This window comes from Dioscorea cayenensis, chromosome 7 (genome assembly GCF_009730915.1).
Source record: "Dioscorea cayenensis subsp. rotundata cultivar TDr96_F1 chromosome 7, TDr96_F1_v2_PseudoChromosome.rev07_lg8_w22 25.fasta, whole genome shotgun sequence".
NCBI classification, from domain to species: Eukaryota; Viridiplantae; Streptophyta; class Magnoliopsida; order Dioscoreales; family Dioscoreaceae; genus Dioscorea; species Dioscorea cayenensis.
Window position 1 is genome coordinate 18,490,408 of NC_052477.1, and position 8,242 is coordinate 18,498,649.

The following is an 8,242-nucleotide window of genomic DNA, read 5'->3' on the forward strand; positions in this document are numbered from 1 at the left end:
AGTCATTTCTCACTACAACATCTCAACATGTGGATGAGACCGAAAAGCAACTCATGCTAATAAGAGAGAAACTACAAGAGTTGAAAGCTCAAGAAGAAGAACAAAAACAACTCATCTCTTCAGGGAATGACCTTCTATCTTCTACCCTTTCTATTGATGAAATGAATCAATCCTTAACTGATGATCTAGTAAAGCTTGAAGAGCTTGGAGGAGGCGATAATGTTTTACAAACCTCATCACCACTTGCGGACGCCCGAGCTAACCTTGAGAAAGGAAAAAGCTCAACTTTAAATATCTTAGTTTATTTGTTGAGTTTAGCTTTGTTTGTTTCCATCATTTAGTTTTAGGCTATAGTTATTTTATTCATTCCATCTTTGGTTTAGTGTAAATGGAGTAAGGCTCCATGTCTTTTTGAATTTTCTCTTTAATAATAAAATTTTTCTGCCCGGAATTTTTTTTTATGAGTGTGTTGAACTCCAAACATGATCTCTATAATCCATCTCAAAGAAAAATAATCTATGAGTTTAGATAAAAAATTTCATTCAGATCAAGAAAGATTTCACTATCTAATCATCAACTTGAAAATCAACAATGGAGACCACAGTAATTAACAAAATTTGTCCTAAACTTATGAATTTTTTGTGGGAGGTAAATGGAACTCAACCTTAATCTTCACCATCCATATTGTAGATTTAAATGTCATAAAGCATGTAAAAATATTTACAAAAAGACCCCCATAATTTTTAACAATTTGATCATCAACTTGATGGCAAGTAGTTATCAAGATGGTTATCAATGAATTTCATTTCTGAGTTACGAATTTATTTTGAAACTTTTCAAACTTACAACATGAACATAACCATTCATATAAAACATTAGGGTGTCTCAAAGCTTCAATAAAATTTCTAGATTGATCAAAGAAAGTATCATGATCCGATTAATCGTTTGATGGATGCTAGTCATTGAATGGCCAATTCCTAAATCTTAGCTTTAAATTTAAATTATCCCTGAAAATCATCGGAACTCCAAATTTAATTTCAACCATTCATATTAACTATTGTCATGTGTTTGTACTTCAGTTAAAATTTCATGACGATAAAAACTGCTTTGGACATCCGATGAGCTACTTGATGGAAACAACAATTTTATGGAAAATTGCAGATTTTGCATTTAAAATTCATCATTTCCTTGATTGGTTTTGCCTTTTTTTCCTTGTTTTGCTCCATTTTTTACTTGATCTTATAGTTCCTTATAAGATTTGCATGTAGTCACTTAGAGAGAAACTTAGAAGAGTCACTTGAGAATTTACAAAATCATGTCTTTATTCAATTTTAAAAAGGAAACAACATGATAGACCTCGTGGTTTACCTCGAGAAGCATATGTCATGCTTGACCAAATTACTCAACCAAGAGCATTGGGCATTCCATCATAGACAAACACAAGCTCTTTTTTTTATACAATATAATTTTATTCAAAAAGAAATAACATAATCGAACTCGTGTTTTGTCTCGAGAAACATATGTAATGCTTAACAAAATACTCAAACAAGAGTATTGGGCACCCCATCATAGACAAACACAAGTTCTTTTTCTCATTTTCGTATCATGGATTACATGTACATCATGGATAATATTTTTTCAAGAACCACGGATTGATGGATGGCATAGGTCTTCTTCCATTGGTGTCAACTAGCTGATAAGCACCTTGACAACGCCCCTTGCGTATGTCCCGCAAGTGCACGGGTTTGTCGAGTAATAAAATCCCAGGTGAGTGGGTATCGTATCCACAGGGAGTAGGGAGTAAAAATACTTAAATTGTTTCTTAACCAAGTGAAGTTGAATAATGATTGTGTTGAAAAGATGTAATGTAAATAAGAATAAAAGAAGCAAGAAAGAAAAGCACAAGTAAGTGAGAGATAAGGCAATCTATATAAATGGGGTACTCGGATATTGTTCCACCTAAGATGATCGTTTCAAGTGCAAAACCGACTATTATGCCTCCTAACTAATGAAATAATAAGTCGTGGAAATCCTTCAATACACGGTCCCAAATCTAAGGTCAACCGTGACTAACTCTATACCATGTCCCGGAGGAGAAATCAAACAATCTCAACACCTCGCTCTCGGATAGAATTGCATGGAGTTCTAGGGATTCCAAGTGATAAACCCTCTTCCTAGATATAGACCTAACCCTTTGGTCCAGGTGAGAGGTCCCTAATCACAATTAAGCCCTAGGTGCTGAAATCACTTCAAAGCTTCACTCTGTTGCCTCTGCAACTAAGCCCCAGCGGAAGGTCATCCCTTAGCCCATTCACTCTATTATGACCGTGAAGAACTCAAGGAATTGGAGGTAGGATAAATCACATTGGAGGGGAAAGGGGACGCTTAGCTACCTCTTAACTCACCCTCTCAACCCTCTCCAATCTAGCTTTGTCTAACCCTCGCGGTGTGTCACCCACTCACAAGGGTTACCAATATGAACTCTCAACCCTAGTGTCACTCTAAGGGAGGATTCAATCAATCAAACATTCAAGATTGGAACTCAAATAAAACATCAATTAATGAAAGCATAGCAGAAGGTTTAATGAAACAAATACATCCTAGGATTCACAAATCCAAGTACCCACTAGGGGGTTTAGCTATCCATGGAGCTAGTTACAATCAACATAATGAAATCGAATGTAAAAATAAGTAATCCATAGAAAACCCCATCAATAGTCATAACGGTGGTCTTATGGAGAAGCTTCGTCTCCTCCAAAGGTCCCCTTGTTCGGCCTAGGACACACCTCACCGGATCGGTGCCGACGAAAGCTTTCCCAATAACCTTCTTCCTAGTGGAGCACGATGTTGAAGCCGAAAAACCTCTCCAAAAACCCTACCAATACCTCTCAAAACCCTAGCCGTAGCCCCCTCTCAAGTTTGGGAAAGAATGGAGAAAAGAATGCTGAAATCAGGGCTGAATCGCGGGTTAAATTAGGCTGGAATCGGGTATCCACACGCTCCTGTGGATTTGCCACACGACCTGTGGAATTTCTGCGCGGGAGTGGATAATTTCCACATGCCCGTGTGGATTCTCTGGAATTCTCTTTTTCGGCCAGCTGTGAACATTACCTGCTATAATAATTTGCTACAATGTTTGCTACAGTACTCTGCTACAGTGTCGTCCCGAAACACTCCCAAATCCATGTTTTTATCGAGGTAACGTCAACGGGCACATGTTTACGTCGTAGATCGCTTTGCTTTTTTTAATAACCGGCCTTATTAGTGAAGATCTTGCTATAAATGCACAAGCTGGGATACTCGAATGTGACTGTCTTTGTGCCCCTCCAAACCATTGTGCTAGCTTGAATACATGGAGGTTGGCAAACATTCTTGCATCTTGAACCCGACTTATGTCTTCGCGATTTGACCCTTCTCAAGATTTTCTCCAAATAGTGCGTTCATGATCTACATTGGCTTTTTTCTTTAACATTCAGCTTCACAACCCTATATGCATGAAAGTAACACAAATGCACAAGTATTAGCGCTAAAACCTGATAAAAGTGATGCTCATCATAAGGAAAGAACAGTTCGCATTCTTATCACACAAGCACTTATCAAACTCCCCCACACTTAAGCTTTTGCTTGTACTCAAGCAAAAATTAAAATATTGAAGAATAGATGAAGGAAATATTGGAAGTGCTTGGCCTTAGGTTCACCAAAGCATACAAAGAGAGAATTCTACAAGTAAGGGAAATTTCAACATTAAATACGAAAAATCAATGCTCTAGCTAAAAACTAGAATCAAAAGGACAACAAATCCGAAATTGTGTAAGTGTGTGTGCAAACTCACTCAAGTCAGACCCAAAGTATACTCCTCAAAGTTCTAAAGTATAAAGGACTTATTTATATACACAAAGTGACACAAATTAAAAAAAAAGGTGGTAGTAGCTTCACACATCCTCTAAAGTAGCACTTTCCAAAGCGGCCGCTAAGGTGGCTTTCACACTTTCGAGGTGGTAGCTTTCACTCATCCTATGACATAGCTCTTTCTCTCATTAGGGCATAACTAATATCCGACTTATGAGAGTAGCTTCATACTTCATAGGTGGTAGCTCTTTCCACCCAACAAGCACAATTAAACAATAAAACTATTTTGTTCTTCCTTTTTCCTTTTTCCATTTTTTTTAATTAACAAAAAAAATAACTATAACTAGTCCCTTTAACATCGAACTTGAGTTTCCAAAAGAGTTTAATGAGAGAATAGTGCAACAAGTGTTAATCGGGCAAAAATTCCTAGAAATTCAAGCAAGAACTAGAGCATGAGAATATATAATGTTAAAAAGTCTTCTAAACTCAAGAATACAATCATTGCAAGTAAGGTGAACCGCCATTGGCTATGTGAGCATGTATGCTAATCAAAACTATTATAAAAGACATGTGCATTATGAAACTCCCCCCCCACACACACACACACACACACTTAAGTTGTACATTGTCCCCAATGTACACATGCAAGCTCACTCATAATGTATATCAATCGAGAGTATATGTGGGAAAAATAATCAAAATAATACTCCCCTGACTCCTAGTGTTGTATTTGATGGAGCTAAATCCTTGGGAGTGATGTTCCGACAGGTTGTGAAGCACACATGACCAAGTGCAAAAGCACTTTGGTCGTGCCCATGACTAGTTCTCAATTCCCATACTGACAAGACCATCTGCACACATACATGAGGGGGTTCAGTGAAGCTCAATAAAATAAAAACAACTCAAGTAAATAACAGGGAAAGCAATGAATACAACTCGAGACCACAAAATGAAAAATAAACTCAGAAGAAAAGTCCTTTCTGAGTATACAAGTCCAATATAAAATGCAAAATTAATAAAGACGATGAAAAATAAAGTCAAGTGTCAGTGTCATCAGCTATCGGCTCTTCTGTTGTGCTAGATAATCAAATGGTGCCGGTGGATCAGGTGATGGTGAGGCCAGAGGTCAGCTAATCAATAACTGCTGTAACCTGTCGAAACAGGCCATCACATTGGAATACTGTGCTGACTGTATTGCTCAATTCTCAGTGATCTCAGACCATAATACACTCAAAGCACTCTCAAGCCTCTCAATACAATCATGAGCTCGAGAAGAAGTAAAAATAGGCACCGAGCGCCAAAGTGTCTCCTGTGGTGCAAAGGGTACTCCGGTCCCCGTCTATACAAACTGAGGCTCGGGAACCTATCGGGAATCCTCTGCTGCATCCCTTCCACCCTCAGCGATCTCTTAGGGTGAATGTAGCTATAATGTATGCTGCAAGCCCACATCTACGCACCAACCCCATCATCCTAATTGTATTAAATCCAAGAGGGGAAGGTACGACTGTCCTCTCAGTACCTTGTATAATGTCTAGAAAACCCATCCCCAAGATGAGTCTAGTGATGTAAGGACCAGCGAATAATACTCCCACTCTCGCAAACTGGCCCTGATGCCTCAAAACATCTGCCACTACGTGCCCCAGGTGAATCGGCACATTGCAGACCATGGAGTATAAATAGAGTAAGTCCTGCCTGCTCAAAACAGTTATGTTGTCACCTCGACCAGACACAGACCTGCTGAGGACCGAGTGTAAGTATCTGTAACTCAGCCGAGATAGGCTAGTGGCCTTGGACACTTCTAGTTCATACTACCCATGTACACACAAAACTCGGTAGGCTTGCTGCGGAGTCGACGTCCCCGGGAAATCCGCCGGCAAGCATCTATACTCCTCTGTACCTGTGTAAATCTCATCGTACAAGCCCATACGAACCGAGAACTCAGTGACACTCATGCAAAATGGATGTTCGAATGCTCGGAACTATATAGCATCCACGGTGCCCAAACTCCCATATGACTGATCAAACTCGAAAGACACCAAAACCTCTAGCGTCAACACGTGGAAAGCTGGCTCTCGGATCGTCAACAATCTTCTCCAACTTCCCACTACTAACATCTAATCAATATCATCGGCTAGCTCGTCACCCAGCCGAATCTCCCTTAGCACACTGAAATCCACAAATGCGAGACTGACCAAAACTTAGTGCCGATAATCTCTCAAATCGAGCATGATGCTCAGGATTCGAGAATTCCATGTGTACTGGCTCAGGTGGGGTTTCCCTGGGATGCTTAACTTCTTGCATCTTCGAACGAGGCGCCATATCTGCAAGAATTGACAGGAAAATGATCAACGAAGCTCTGGAAATAATACTGCAGAATTCCACACGTTCTTGTGGAAATTCCACATGCCCGTGTGTATCTGCGGGGCATGGAAATCACACGGCTACATGCCAATACTCGCAAAAATACACCTTAAAACCACGTTTAAACTCTTTCTAAACATGTATAAACTATTATAGAGTGAAAATTGCCGCAACTCAACACTTTTAATTCAATAAAAATAAGAATTGGTGAATAAGAGAGAGCAAAAGGTTTACCGATGAAATGGGTATGAAAACCTTGAATTCGGAGTGGAAATTGAATGGAAAATCCCTCTAAACACAGCGGTGAGAGGTCGAGAAATTGATCAAGAGTGTTTTATCGAGTGTCTGGAAGGGTAATAGATGAAAGATTCAACGAGATTTTTAAAGGAAAATAGCATTTCTTGGAATTCTGCACATCCACACGGGTGTACAGAAATTACCCACGCCCGTGCGCCTCCACAGGAGAGAATCACAGGGGCAGACGCACGCCCCTGTGCGCTCTCGAGAAACCACTCCTCTGTCTCTGAACGTAACTGCACGGGCATGCGAAAAATACCCATATCCGTGCGCCCGACTCACAGGGGCAGACGCACGCCCATGTGGACTCTCTGTCCAGTCGAGAATAATCTCAAAGTGTTTCACACGCCCATGCCGAAATTACGCACGGCCATGGATTCTTACTAGGCAGTTCACAGGGGCAGACACAAGCCCTTGTGTCTTCTTGGGATGGAGGAGAAACTCTATGTAGAGATCGACACGGGCGTGCGGAAATTACTCATACCCGTGTGTTTATGTGGGAGTCATCCACAGGGGTGAGTCACACCCCTGTGTTTACTTGGGATAAATTTGTAAGTCTCTGCAAGAAAATGCACGCCCGTGTGGAAATTCCACACGGGTGTGGACCGTCACAAGGTCATTCACATGGGCGAGCCCACGCCCCTATGCCCTCTCTGGATGAGCTCTGAACGAAAATGCACACCCGTGCAGAAATTCCACAAGGGCGTGTATTTTCTCTGGACACTTCGAAAACACTATATGCTCTACAGAAAATTCCTGAACATATAAACCAACTCAAAGCCTGCCTTACAAAGCAACTTTACCCAGAGAAAACACTGAAAATAAGCTCAAACGACCAAAATTCTCCGCCAAAACACAATAAAGCACACGATGACATCAAAAATCCACAATAAAAATCACAGCAAAAGCATTTAACAATCAAGACACCAACACTCATGCTTATTCATGCAAACTCTAATATGAGAACTAAGAAAACAGTAAACGCTTGGGTTGCCTCAAAAGAAGTGCTTGTTTAACGTTACTAAGCTTGACGTACCTTGTCTTACCTCATGGGGGCTCATAGATGAAAGGTCATCCTCTTACCCATGACTTGAAAGCACGATGAGCAAAGTCTCTTGAGGGTAGAGGGGAGTTATCGGGCTTGGTGCCACTTAACAAGGGTTCATCCACCTTGTCCAGTTCTTGCTCATCTCCAGCAGCCTTGGAGCATTTCTTGTGGTGTCTCCTCATCCTCTTCATCTTCCGGAGCACTTTCTTCATGATCCCCGGAGTAGATGGTACTTCTTCCTTTAGACCAAGCATTAGCACTTCTTCGTTCTCCACTTCTTGGTCTAGCAAACCCTCGTATGGGTCCGGATTGAACATTTCCTGCATATATTCATCAATTATCTCATCAGTAGTGTCAAGAAAGTAAAGAGTATCATCAAATTCAAGAGAATGTTGCATGGCTTCGGTGAGGCGGTATGTGAGCTTATCATCTCCAACCCTCAGTGTCAACTCCCCGCCGTCCATGTCGATCAATGCCTTGGAAGTGCGCAAGAATGGCCTCCTAAGTATCAAAGGAACATCCGCATCCACATCGACGTCCAACACCATGAAATCTACAGGAAGTATATACTTGTCAACTTTGACAAGCACATCTTCAATGATGCCCCTCAGATATCTCACTGTTCGGTCTGCCAATTGAAATGTCATCGGAGTGGGCCTAGGTTCTTATGCAAATTTCCATCAAAAT